Genomic DNA, 14,920 nt, shown 5'->3' on the forward strand with positions numbered 1-14,920 from the left:
ATTTACACCATCCACGTGTTGGGTTTGCACTTATCTTCTCTCAATTTTCTGAAACTTATTACAGGGTTAAGAAACTGGAAAGAATCATGAATGGCCTCAGAGAGGCAAGATGTGTAATTTAAAAAAAAATTAATAACTTTATTAGTAAAATTCAAATTGTCTTTAAAAAGAACTGCCTTGTGCACTTGAGTCTCATTGAGGAGAAACTTAAAAAAGCCAATCTGCATTTTTAAACTATTGTCTTTCAGATATTCACCATTCTAAAGAAGAACAGGCCAGACTCTCCTTTTAATTACATGAATAAAAATCCAGGTAATTCTTTCAATTTTAACTAATATTTTGTCTAATTAGTAACTCTTTTTTTCCCTCACAAAACATATATTTATCTGCTGTGAAATCAAAGGCAGAAATAAATTGGTTTAAAGATAGCAGAGAGTAAATAGCAAGTTTGGAACCTTTCAGCCTTACCCTGGCAATTTGTCTCATATAATTGACTCAGCAGACATGCTTACAATTTCTTACAACTTTTACAAGACCTCCTGTGGGCTTATTCTACGTTCTCCAAAACTGAGCTCAAAGCTTTGGACTCTCTAAGCAAGCAACAGCAAAAGCAATCATCTTTCCCTCCTTAAAAAAAAAAAAGGAAACAAACAATAAAACCACATTTTTCTTCCTGGATATTTGGTCTTAAAAGACGAACAAAGATGCAAATGAATTTGCACTGTTTCAGAGATAATTTTTCTGTTCCTTTTCAATAACAACATTTTTAATAATGTTCAATTTGCATTCACTAAATCTTTAGAAGCAAAATTTTCCAAATAAAATTTCAGTGGGTAAGGATGACAGCAATTAAACAAACACAAACCATAAAGAAAGGGTTAAAAAGTCCCCCACCCCCCAAAAAAAGGAAATGCTCTCATTGCCCATATTATTGATTTATGCTGTTGTTGGCTTTTAAATGCAGCACTTTCTATTTCTAAGATCTTTACAGACAATTACTAATGTCACAACTCCGTGGCCTTGCTCCATTGGTGGAAGTGCCCCAGGAGCAGGAAATGCTGTGCCCTTCCACAGACATTTCCTTCCAGTGCTGGGATCCACTAACCCTTAATAAGTCAGAGGATAAAGTGGAACACTTGTACTACAACTAATAAAGATAAATATAGGGACTATCAAAACTAACAAGAAGGGTATGACAGGAGAAGGAAGTAGACCTATTATTCAAAAGATGCCAATTTATCCTTTTTTTTTAAAGCAGGGATAACAATTTTACCCTTAGAAAAACCCTAACAGATCATCATATTTCGACAAAAATCTATTTTGCAAAGCAATATTATAAACTCGGATATTAATGGTTTGCAATGGAAATGACGTCAGAGTCTTAGTTACAAATGTCCAAATGTTTGTGCTACCCTACTAAAAAAATAAACAGTGAGCTCAGAGTCAGAAAGGACCCGTTTGAGCAATTAAGCAATATTACACAAAACACACTGAAAAGTGTAGGGCCAGCAGAGGTGGGAGAGGCACAAATTAAAATTCACAGATTGCACTGGGAGAAACACTGAACAATTAAACATCTCAGAGGTGGTGTCTGAAGTTCCTGCCATTATCTGAGTGAAAAATGCTTTCATATGTCGCAATGGGAAATATGGGCAGGCAATCAGGAACAAAAAATAACTTTTTTACTTTTTTTCAACTTTTTTTTTTTAATGCCTTAGCTCTAGGATGAGCTACCAGATAAAAAGGGTGGCCTCCCATAATGCCCACTGACATCACTGGTCTTGTAACACTTGTAAAACACGGCTGCCGTTGTTGAACAACAATAATTTAAACAGCATGGAAGATATACTTCTGGTGCAGGAGCAGGCAACAGGCAGCGACCTTACAGATGACCAAATAAAATATGCAACAAGAATCTATTTCTGGAGTCATTTTCTCACATCTCTAGATTTTATAACACAGGAATGTGCACCGTCTGCAATGTGAGTGTTCCAAAGGCAGGTTCCAAGCCTGCAAGGAGCTCTTGCCCTTTGTGCTGAGACACAGGCACAGCCATGAGACCCCAGCAGACAGCCCTGGTGTGCTTGGAAGCCCACCAAGCCTATTACAAGGAAGTGAAAAACATCACTGTATCCACTGGCAGAGCAGGACGACTTGTAAAAAGTGTTAGCACAGCTCTGAATTCAGGGTTCACTGCCTGCTCCAGAAGGAAACCTTGAAACTGGGTATTTTCCATCACATTCTATGTTTGAGACCAAGCATGAGTTCAGGCTATCTGAGCTGGAAGTCATGCTCTGGTTCTGGAATAATGTATCAATGCTGTTCCTGCCTTTGCCATTCCCATTTCTTTCCTTGGCCAAGCTGTGATAAAATGCAGCATATCCTGACATATTATCCAGCTTGATTTTGAAGAACCAGGCCAGAAATTGCACAGTCTGCATTACATGGTATATTACGAGCTGTTTCCTTGGTGCACCTGTACTGGCAAACATCAGTGCATCCTTTTTGGCTGCTTAATTTGCAGTCACAACCTTTATGTGTTGGGCCATTTTCAATATATGCATTTGTTTCAATACCTGCACCTGTCTGACCTCTGGGTGCAGATGAGGCTAATCTGGAGGTTTGCATGAATCTCTGAACCTTGTGCTCCACGTTCTTCAGGGATTCAGATTGGGTGATGGTACTAACAGGAGAAACCCCATGGGATTATGCAAAATACTGGCCAAGTCTTGCTCACTTTAGCAGTCTTCATGAAGACCAGAAAGATTTGGTCCAAAAGCATCAGATAAGAGGATCAAAACCTGCTACTGACGTTCTTAAAGCAGAGAAACATATTTTCCTATCAACCCACTTGAAGATTTATAAGATATTAAGGAATATTAAGAAGAAGAAAAAAAAGAAGAAAAGCTAAATGGGCCAAAAGAAAACAAAAGAAACATGTTCTCTCGAGATTGCTAATGCTGGCAGACAATAGCACAGAAAGAACTCCTCTGACAGATCTTTGAAGTCTTCAATACAGCAAGCTAGTGGGCCATGTTAATGAGATTTGCTCAGATACTTCTTAAATTATCCCAAAATGTCTTAATCTATTTTCTACATCTTCTTGACCCGATTGCTTCAGAAAAGTTACAGCTTCACACATGTCTGGACTGAACTTTTCATTCAAATAGGCAAAGTCTTCAAACACTTTGTGTTTCCAATGACCCCCACCCAGACGTTTTAGGGTTTACCCCAAAACATGCAGGCAATGTTGTAGTTTCTGTTACTAATAAATACAGAAACACTTTGCACCACACTATATCTTTGAACCTTAAGAAAAGGACCCTCCAGTAACTCAAAATTCTTAACCATTAAGATATTACAACTTCTCCCAATCATCCAGAAGTAAATAAATCCAATCTTAGATAAGGCCTGACAGACACTGATCACTCCAGCTACAGGACTACCACCCAGCAGCAAGGGAGCAGCAGGCATCAATGAGGTTTATCTTTCCTGCTGAGGGTGACACAAGCACTCATGCAAAATGCTTCCAGTACAGCTCTGTGTAATTTGGGCACACTGCAGAGAAAACACTGGAGAAAATGCTCAAGAACCAGGTTGTCTGCTCTGTCACAGGACTCGTTGTGACTGAAACCCAGTCCATATTCAGGAACCATATTCAGAAGTGGCTGCACACCACATGTTTTAGGGACAGGAGCTGGTTCTGCTCCCTAATATGCTTTACGATGTTTAGGTCAAAACCAAGAAGAGTCAAGGTGCCAAATTCACTAAGGAAAACATCATCCCATCAACTTCCCACTGCCTGATGTGCAAACACATCTGCCATCCAAGCCAGTACATAAAACAGGACTAAGGACATCACCAGCATAACTTCTGGAAGTCACCAGCAAGGAAGAGTGCTGGGGAGAAACTGCACACACTGCTGAGCCTTTCATAAGCAGAAATGTGTCTGAAAGAGTTTGTTTCAGGGTTTTGACTTTTGCCTGCAATGGCCAGCAAAGACATGGCACACTGACTTGACAACCTGGTTTGAGAACCATTTCTCTTCCTGATAAAACAAAGTTGGAAAAAAGTAATTTTTTGGTCCACTTTTTTTTTTCCACATAGACCAACTACACAAACCATTTCTTGTATTGAGCTTAGGAGAAAAAGTCCTTCTGACCTTTCTCCTGGCTTGAAGGGAAGGGAGGAGAAAATATACCTATATAAGAAAGTTATAGCTCAAACCCACAGATTTATCTGTTGATCATCTCATTCAGCTCTGAGTTTCAGCAGGCAGCTTCTGGTTTATTATCAATATTTAATCAGCATTTAACTCTGACAAGCATTAAGATTTGAAATTTTAAACTAAGTGCAACTTTGCTAAGTCCTTTGTGTTGTTTTTTTTGCTGTTAAAGGTTTTCTAAAGGATTCTATCTTTGCTATCTTAAAAGTCTACACATGCCTTTTGTTATCAATAATGCACAATTTTAGTAGCATGTTTTGTACTTTTCAAATTTTCAGCATGCAAGCTATCCCTGATTTACAATGCCCACTGAATGCTGTTTGATTATTGACAATGCTTTTACTACATTTAAACAAATGACTGCTCCTGGAAAACTAACACTATTGCCCATAATTCTGTAAAAATACATTCCTCTCCCTTCTCCCCAAATCAAACATTTCTAATTCTTACTGTGAGGAAAAACTGGCATATAATTAGGCATTATGCCTAACAGTGCTAAATAAAGGAGAATGTAAACATCTTAATTCTGAAGGTTTAACCATCAAAGACCCTTGCTGTATCTCTTCTGTTATTTCTGCTTCTGTTCAGAGCTCCTCGGAGCTCACAGGGAAAGAAAAAAGAAAAAGAAAAAAAAAAAAAAAAGAAAGCAAACAAACCACGCAGAATAAAAATCTATTTTGCCAGCTCTGAGCTGCTCCCAGCCCGCGTGCCCGAGGCCAGGCTCGCGCGCAGGGCTGGGACGCCCGGGGCCACGCGGCTGCTCCTCAAGGAGTAGAGTCCTGCTCTGCAACTGCTCCGAGCGGCTTAACCGCTAACTCAGGAGATGGGATTTCACCTGAAATTAAGCTATCAAGCAATTGAGCTCAAACTCAATCAACCAAACCCTTAACCTTCCCTGTTTCAGTGGCACTGCTCTAATTAGGACTCTATCACTATTTCCATTACTATCTCCTATTCTCATGGTTTATTATCTCAGCGGTTTCAATTCTTGCCCAGTTTAAATGTGACATCCAGTTTCTTGGACCACATATCATTCATTATGGGTTTTTTTTTATGAAATATGTTGCAAGACTACAGACCGATCCTGCAATAAATATTTTTTTGTTGAAAACTGCACCCCTCACTGCAGTAGAAGCAGGACAGAGCCAAACCTTCTCTGAGAAACAATCCTGACATTGAAGGACACGTTGAACAGCTTGTTTTCCATTAAGTTTTAGATTTTGTTGAACAGTTTGATAACATCTCCTTGAACACAGATCCACCTGCACACACCACAGCTGCCCCATGCTTCTCCAGTCCTCACTGTCTTCCCCCTGAGCCTGGATCAGCTTCTAGGAAACAGAGTTTGGCTGAACTCTGCTTACCAGCTCTGCTCAGGGGTGAGAATCAATAACCTATGATACACAGGAGATCAGGCTGAAAAATCTAATGGTCTTTTCCAGTGAATCACCCAAACTGCTTTCTGCTGAAGGATGAGTGACAGAGGGGATGTGTGCCTGAGTGGTGCACTAATGGTAGTAGTACAAAATAGATCTGCTTCTGGAGACACAGCCTACAAGCTTCAGGGAGTCTAAAGGTAGTGTCCTGCATTTAACACCACCAAAAGTCCAAGTTTTCCTGGGTCACAGAGGACACAGACATACATGAACCAGGAACAAGAGACCCGTTAATTACAAGGCCCTCTGATGAACCTGGGACTTGAAATTCTTCCTTTCTTCAAAGAATTCAAGGGAGGAACAATACTGCAGAGCAAGGAAGCACTTGCTCCTTAAACTGCAGGATCTGCTTCTTCTCCAGTAGCTGAAATACATCTAATACTTCATGGGCTCCACCATAAAAAAACAAACCAGTAAGATTCAAATCTTGAAGAGAGGGATATATCATATAGCTGACACACACCACTGGCATGGCCAAGGATTGCAATATTCACTTGAACTTCATGAATTTCATCCTAACTAAATAGATATTTTTGGCAACAAAGAACCGAAAAAAAAATCCCAGATCGTCCTCAGATCTATTTTAATTTAAAACAGAAGAGAACAGGGACATTTTTTCCCCCTTCAAGTACATTTTAATAAAATTAAAAATAAAAATAGCTCTAATTCACTCCACTGCATTTAGTCATTCTGTAAAATTCTAAGTTTAAAATGAAATCACCATTTTATATTCAAACAAGGTCAAGAGAACAGCACTAACGAGCACTGACATCACAGTGAACAGCAGCCACTGCTCAGCGCTTACATCAGTGTTGCTTGTTGCTATGGTGCTTAACCGACTATTAATTTCTGAAAGAAGGTGATTATAAAGCAGCCATATGAACCTCAGTCAGATGACACCCTTCAGTACCAAACACTGATCTGCGTTACTCTTCTCCTCTGCAAGTTAATTTTGTGAATCACCACTTTTGTGATGTTAATATTCCTTCCCAACTTGAAACTTTGGACCAGAAGAGAGGCAAGGAGTTAATTTAGAAGCAAAGGACTTTCACGCTGCTTTAAATAAAAATCATTTTGCAGAGAGTGATATTTCTTTCCTTTTTGCTGTGCTCCAAAGACTAAAAAGCATGTGTTTTAACTTTTGCAGTGATAATAAGCAATCAAATTAACAGCTAAATTTTGCTCTCCTGCTCTGCTCGACGTGCTGCTGGAAACCCAGGAATGTCTCAGTCTGGGATGAAGCAGCACTGACGCTGACTTGACCACTCCCCAGGGATTTGCCTCAGTAAGGGGACCTTGCCACAGGCTGTGCCACTGCATCTCCCACCCCAGCAGCCATGGGCCATGGAGCTGCCACAAAGCCCAGCCAGAGCAGGGTCTTCCATTCCCACACAGGCTCTGCCCAGTTACCAAGCAGCCTTCTTGGAACATGGCTGAAAGACAAAAAAGTGCATCTTTTTGGCCTTGCTCCTCAAATGCAATTGAACACCTAAGCCAGTGTCTTCCCAAGCAAAATGAAGATTTTTAAAGCACAGCATTTACTCCAAAAGCTCCAAGCCCAATGCTTCAAACTTTATCCATGTTGCCAGAAAAGCCTTTACTTGTGCAGCTAAGGTACAGTCCTAGGGTTCTCAGGATCAAATTCTTTGTTCAGACATACTTCAAAAATAGTGTTAAAGACAGTATATTTGCATTTACCTTCTTCAGTTGCTCCTGTAAAGCAATCTTCAGTTACAGCCACCCAAAAAGGTCACTCTTCTTACCCTGCAGAGAAAGGAGGTAACACACGTGACTCTGGGTCAGTGTCAGCAGCAACACCCAAAGCATTTTCATTGGCACCACATTTGCAAGTACAAACATAAATAAAGCAACAAATGAATCTAATCGTATTTAATGGTGAATGACTTTCAGAGAGAGTTAATAAAAACAATCAAGTCACAGGACTGCTGCTTATCAGTACCAGCTAGTGTGAGGTTCTTCAGTTCAGCACAAACAACTTGGTCTTTGGGAGAAGAAAAAGAGAAGCAAAAAACCCCATGGAGATGAGACATCTTTGTTCTCTAACATAAACTTTCTTAATCTTGATGTCTATCAATCTATTTTCAGTTTGAATAATAAATGAGTTCAGTTCTTTGTTTCAGAAATCTGACTATTGTCTTCATGGATTCTCCTTACTTAAGGCATTTTAAGACCATTTGCAACCGCTGCTATTTTATCTTCTGGATCTTTTCTTTTTTCTCATCCTTTTCCATAGAGACACAGTCCTAGATGAGATTTTAGAACTAGCTGCATCTTCCTAATTCAGAAAGTTGTTTACTGTCTTGGGATATCTTCTCATTAAGCATTACCAAGAGCACGCCAAGCACGCCAAGGTGGTGAGAGCAGTGGGTATTAAAAGGAGGAATAATTAAAGTGTATCTTTATAAAAAGTAGGAGGGAGAAAACAGCACGTGTAGGTTTTTTTTACCCTGTATATTACTGCATCTTGTGTACTCTCTCTTATGCAAAAGAGTATGTAATCTTTTAAGAAACATGACAATCTGCCACTTTCTGTTCATGTAATTGGGATCAACATATGGTACAAGAGAAAAGAAAAACATTTGTTTATTAATTTAGATCAAGTTACTAACTCAAACCACTAACAGCATTTAGAATTAATTCCACATCAATTGACCAAATACCTTAACAGAGTAAAATTATAACATAATTTCACTGAAATGTTGATCTTCTGCTGCAGGGGTACAGAGTACTATACAGACAAAAAGAAATATGTGATAACTTGGTGACACTGATGACTTCATATGAAACGGAAAGTCAGTGACATGTGGATGTGTAAGACAGAGCTACGTGAAACTCCATTTCATAAAATTCACACAGTGATGTGGAGTTTTGGGGGTGTTTGTGAAACTCACCAAATGGTAAGCTGTGCTATTTACATCACTAGGTGAAGCTTTTTACTGGAGCAGTAAAATACCAACCTCTGGGAAAAAAATCAGAATCTTCACTAAGTTCACTCAAAAGAATATGAACTCATTCACCATTTATTTTGGAAGGAAAAATGTTTTCACAGTGAGAATGAAGCATTACTTCTTTACCATTGAAACCTGATTATTTTTAGTTGGGAGAAAAAAGGTTACTTTGATATGAAATCAATATTGGTTTTATCTGTTGCTCACTGGCACTTCATTTCATTTTTTTTTATATTTTGTGTGAGAAGCAGTTCTTGTAATGCAGTATCAGAACATCAGGGGCCAAAATTTGAGCATGTTTACTGTATAGGAAGCTCTGTGTTCCTTGCTGAGGTACACATATAAGAAATTCCTGATTCTGCACTGTAAAGGACATAACACTACTCCATCATAATAGGTCAGGGCTCACCTTCCTGAGAGTATGTAAAACAATACATCTTTTATGTAAAATACACGACCTCCGACATGTGATGTGCTCTTAGATTAGCAACAATAAAGGCTTTTATCCTGCTTTGCTGCAGGGGTTATCTTGGGTTTGACACTTAAAACCTCTTTTCATATTTATCTGTTTTATAAATTTTCTGGGTATTTGGCAGTCAGATCCTTATTTTGGCAGTATTTTGGCAAGCAGGCTTCATTTCTACCCTGAGTCTTCACGATAGCAAATGAACCATCGTAAAATGTACTTTTTAAGGAAGCTGCTGAAAATTACATGTTTGCATAAAATGTGCATTCAGTATCTCTTTGGGCAGTGCTGAAAAAGGCAGGTATCATTTTCTAAACACGTTTGTGTTGCATGAACCACACTCCAAGGAAATCCGGCTCAACAATCAGCTGGTGGGAGACCAACAGGGTCTACAGGGGGGCTGAGGAGGACTCAGCTCTCCTCACAAATTACTCCCTGATTGAAATCCAGACTGCTTTAATTTCTGGTTATCAAACTCCTGCTATATGTTACCTGGCTTTCAAAAATATGGAAAACGCACCATTAAAGTTAAAATGAGCAGCAGAAACAGCTGTTCCCACCTGTGAAAATTTCTCATTAATAGTCTAAAAGTTGAGTATCTCAAAACGTAGAAACACAAATACAGACTTTCCTCCTGAAACTGTTTATATGGGTGAGTGAATTGATGTAGGCAACACACATTCCTTCCATCATGCTGTCTTTAAGATAAACACAAAGTACCATCAACACTGTAAGTGTGTGTGTGGAGCAAACAAAGAAAAAATCCCATCCTACCAAAGCAAGACATTTCGCTACACTCATATTTTCCCCCCAAGGAGATGATTAAAATAGAAACCAAACCACAAACAAAAATCCACTTTGCAAGCAAGCAGCAGTGGTCCTGCTGCCTGATGGGCAGACAGGTGGCCTCAAAGCACCCTCAACGCCACGTCCAAGGCTCAACTGATGCCATAAACGAGGAAGAGTCCACACAAAACTCTGTGCCCTGAACAGATTTTACCAGATGAAACCTGAAAATGTCAGGTTTGTTCACCACGTGCCTCAGTTTACCCACTAGTGAGACAGGTAATTGTAACAGAGTTTGAAATCCTTGGCTATAAAGATACTTTTTAAAGCAGTGTTTTGGGCAGGATTTTGGAAAGACAACAACAATCTCAACCTGAGCCAGCGCCATAACCTCTTCCAACAGAAAGGCCACTCTTGTCCTGGATCAGGCCCTACCTATTCCCCTGGTACCAAGGGACCAGGCAAAGATCAGAAGCTTTGACATTACACCTGCTGTTGGGCTGGACCTTGTAACTCTTCTGATCCAACAACATTTATTTGATTTAGTGATATCCTCCTCCAGGGCAGCGAGGTCATTCCAGGGAGGCTGCAGGATGGAGCCCTAACTCCAAGGGATCACTGCAAAGCCAAATTTAACCAATAATACAGAGAATACTCAGAAACAGAGACCATTGCAGAATGAAAGTCTACTTAAAACTCTAACATTTTTTACTAATATCTAAATGAGAACAGCCTTGGGTATAGCCAAAAATAGATTAACAAGGACCTTGATCCCACACAAACTGGCTCTGAGTAATTTTACACAGGAAAGTAGAACACCAGTTGAGCTGCTCCTCTGCTCAGAATTACGCATGTACATTTTTTTGTCAGTGTCCCAGCCCTCAGAAGCCTACAATTTATTACAGGAAACCTAAAGCAGCAAAGGAATCTCCCCTTTACTACCTAGAAAGCACACTTTAAAAAAATTAAAAAGATAAAATAGACACATGCACCTGATAGCACAAGAAAAAAATTGGTTTTGAAATTAGATTTTGATTTATTTTTCTTATATAAGACCAGCTGAAATGTATTTGATATGTCTGGTTAAAATATTTACTAAAAAGCTTCCTGAAAGTTTTAAAATACCAAAACCTGATCACCAAAATAAGCACTTCTGTGCAGTAATTTCTTCTAAATAAAGTGAACTGTAACCACCTAATACAGCTGTTCTTTCCACTCAAAAGTCCCTGAGTCACATTCAACTGCACACAGGCTGAAATATTAGATATGGACTATTTATAAAATGTCCTATCCTTATAATCATTATTTTCTTGTCCTACACAGGAAAAGAAGCAGTCTGTGATTTTATCAAGTGCATATTTGTAAGAGAAAAACAAAAATATTTTTATTTGGTATTTTGCTGGTTCTGAAAATACAGAATGTACACTGATTGTGGAGAAAACATCTGGTACCAGGCAGACTTGTGGACCAGTCCTGCACACAGGTTATTTCCTCACCCAGCACATTCAATTGGGTTACTTGCACTAACACAAATCATGTGTAGAACTGCTTTGAGGACGGTCAGTAGTTGTCTCTTCAGTTTTGTTGTACCTATTTTATTTTTAAAGAGAAATTATATATTAAACTAAATACCTCAAATAATCTGGGAGATAAATTTTTTCCTGACCACTGTCAAGGTGGCCACTTTTTATTGTGCAGCATATACAAAATCTCAGGAGGCATGGCACAGGAGCTTTTCTATAGCAGCAGTCCTTACCACCTCCTCAGAAAGTGAAATGCAGGTGAACAGTGAAACTGTGAGAGTCTAAGTGCACTTCTTCCACCTCTCTTTGAAGAGGGGGAAGTGGATTTGGTACAGGCCAAAACACAGGGATATCAATGCTCACTACCTTGCTGCTTCTCAGTGGAAGGAGGGAGCAAATCATACTCTATTTTCCTTTTCAGTCATTAGCAGGCTGTTCAGAATCTCTGGCTGGTGCTGATTATTTATTCCAAACAGAAATAAAATAAAATAAAAATAAATAACAGCACGAGGACAAAGCTATGCACAGCACATTCGCTCTTTCAAATTAATATTACCTTTCAAGTCCACCGTAACCTTGGAAAAGAATAACTCGGCGTAAGCCAAATCTACAAAACTAATCACGATCCGTTCCTCCCCCGCTTTTTAACAGCTCTTACAGGCAACACACGGGTGCAGTTCGCAGGCAAGTTGGGAACAGCTCGCTTCCAACGCGGGATCTGCACCGCGATCGCTCAGTCCTGCATCTCTGACTGATGGATTGCTTGTTTGCCTCTCGTGTGTGACAGCGCTGGCCCTCACCAAATCCATCCCAGGTGAAGGGAACGCGCTCCCGGGAGCCACCCAGCCTGCCAGGTGAGGAGAGGCCATCCCCGAGGCAGACCCCATCCCCTCGGCCAGATCCCACCTCCCCGAGCCAGGGGCCACCATCTCCCGGAGCCAGAGCCAGCCATCAAACGCCGCCGCCTGGCTCCTATCGCCAGATCTTCCCCGTTTCTTAAAATAACTCCCCGTGCCTCGGTGCCAGCCTTAACCATTTTATGCCTGTGCTACAAACTCTCCTCCTGAAACTTGACCTCTCCGGGTGGCAGCAGGCCGAACGATGCCCGTGCCCGGCGGCGGCACCGCCGCGGCTGCGGGCACCGGGGCCGGTCCCGCCGCTGCCCGGCCGGCAGCGCCGCGGGGCCTCGGGCAGGGCTGGCGCTGTCCCCGCGCCGCTTTCCGCGCACACACACGGGCACACGGGCACGGGGACACATCGCTATCGCTCCCCCCGTGCCGTGACCCCGCCGCTGCTCCGGGCACTTCCCCGCCGCTGCCCCCCCCGCCCCGCACGGCGCCCCTGTCCCGTCCCTTACCTGGCAGGCGAGTGACACTCCTGGCCGTGGTCATGTGAAAATATTTTCGAGGTATCCTTTAACAGCCTTTAAATATTGAAGCCTAAAAACAATATTTGCTGTTTTACCTTTTGAAGCTTTAACAAAAGCTTTGTTTTAGCATTTACCTCGGTGTGCAATAAGAGTTAATAATCAAATCCGTCCCAACCCCCACAAATGTTAAACAAAAAGATAAAAGAAATGCAAATAGCTATTGTCATGGAAAGTTAAAGTACCTGTCTGTATTTTTAAGTGAAAACTATTATCTCTATCAATCAAAATTTAAGAATACAATAGCACTAATCACACGAGGTGCTTTGACTGAGGTACTTTTCCTCATAAAAAGTTTTTTGTTTTTTTTTTTTTTTTAAACTGGTGCATAAAAGTAATACACTTACAATTAGACACGGTATTTGTAATTTTGTTATTAAAAAACCTCAGCAGTCTTATTGTTAATAAATGCCTCTGAGTCTGTAGGCTGATTCGTACCCAAGAAGACCAAAGTCCCTACATATTTTAATAAGGTTGATGAAATTTTATTCAGATTCTCACACTTTCCAACATGTGGTGGAACAGCACACTCTTCTGTTTGAGAGGAGTTACTCAAACGAAGGAAATAGTTAATTGGGAACCAAAACTACTACTTCTGGCCTCGCCGCACATTTTCCACATTTCTCCAAGCGCTGTCTGTGCTTCAACCCTCAGCCTCCAAGACGTGCCCTTTGTCGTCTTTTCTTTAATTTTTGATGCCAATTCCCTCCCGTCGGACCCCGACGCTCTCCCAGCCCAGCACACATTACGTATACACTGTGTACATTGTGCAGGCACACCGCACGGATTCTCTCCAAAGTCATTTTTAAAACTAATTTGTCCAGACGGAATCAGAAACCGAGCTGCACAGTTAATAAGTGCAGGAGCGAGCGGCAGTAATTACGCCTGTACTAAAAGAAAGAGCCCGAGATTAAAATACCTATAAGTAAATAGTTGAGGCAGGATGCCATTATGCAAACTCTGCTCTCGGGGAGGGATGTCTCCCACACTGAGGAGCAATAGGACTGTCATTTTTTTCCCCCTGCAATATCAGGTTTCCTACTCCACAGCTCTGGTACTCTGCATCATGGCTAACATCTCTAGTGTGCTATTAATATCAATGAAGAGACGATTCAATTTCCACATAAGAAAAACCTCCCTATTACAGCGCAGACATTCGAGTGAGGACCCTTGCAAAGGAAACAATAAAGACCAGAGGGTTGCTTCCCCCCCCCGCCTCCTTTTTTTTTTTTTTTTTTTTTTTTTGCTGCTTCTTTTGCAGTTCTGCGTTGCTCACTGTTTGAAAGCTTTTAGCTAACAATGGAAGCATTATCTTCAGGACAGTTACAAAACAGGATTTGTTAGTACAAAGAATAATAACACCAAACTCATCCCCCCCCCCCCCCCTTCCCCACCCCACAAATACCTGTCTATTGCAATATGGCATTTAATACTTAATTCAGAAGTATATGCCAGAAACACCTGTATTCTTGATCTAATTCCCTGCAACAAACTCCCTCAGCAGACCAGTTTTGCTCAAGGAGGTTTGGACAACTACAAACAAACAAATATTTTGTGCATTTATAAAATGGAACAGAAAAAAACTGTCTTATTCTACCGAGTGCAAACTTACCCATTAATGAGGAAGAAAAAGGCTTAGAGCTGTACAGAAATTCCCAACCAACTGCAGAAAGTTGAGAGTTTGAAAACACTAAAGCACTTTTGACTATCAAGCCTTTCTGTGCTTCAACACTGGCTGCAGTGTAAGGAAGGACTGAAGGTATGTGGTCTAAACACAACAAAAGCCACTGCCTTACTCTAGATTAAATATGCAGGAAGAGGCCCCTTTGCATAAACACAAACACTCAGCAAATGAGTAACTGGCTCAAATCAGACGCCTGCTGTGCATTCTACCTGTCCTGATCTCTGACAAGCTACACAGCTTGTTTAAGGGGATAGGAGCTGCAAAATCAAATCAAATCATAGCGCTAAACGCTCTGCTCCTCTGATAGTAAATAACAACAGCACCAACAACTCCTCGCCAAACGCTCATTCCTAATCTAAGCATTGCTCTGGCACAGAGCTGAATCCTGTGCTGTGCCCACTTTGG

At 40.8% G+C, this 14,920-nt stretch overlaps 1 protein-coding gene across 10 annotated transcripts in view; it reads right to left on the reverse strand.

Moving 5' to 3' along the window:
• Window positions 1–14,920, reverse strand: part of FOXP1 (forkhead box P1) — a 376,781-nt gene that overhangs the window by 210,998 nt on the left and 150,863 nt on the right. For 9 of the 10 annotated variants that reach the window (XM_077184567.1, XM_077184572.1, XM_054640153.2 and 6 more), the window contains exon 3: window positions 7,360–7,425. The gene's annotated coding sequence lies outside the window, so the exon portion shown is untranslated. Of the gene's footprint in view, window positions 1–7,359; window positions 7,426–12,762; window positions 12,820–14,920 lie in introns of those variants that run through there. The other variant, XM_077184569.1, reaches the window with a different exon arrangement.

Source organism: Agelaius phoeniceus, chromosome 11 (genome assembly GCF_051311805.1).
Source record: "Agelaius phoeniceus isolate bAgePho1 chromosome 11, bAgePho1.hap1, whole genome shotgun sequence".
In the NCBI taxonomy this organism is placed as follows: domain Eukaryota; kingdom Metazoa; phylum Chordata; class Aves; order Passeriformes; family Icteridae; genus Agelaius; species Agelaius phoeniceus.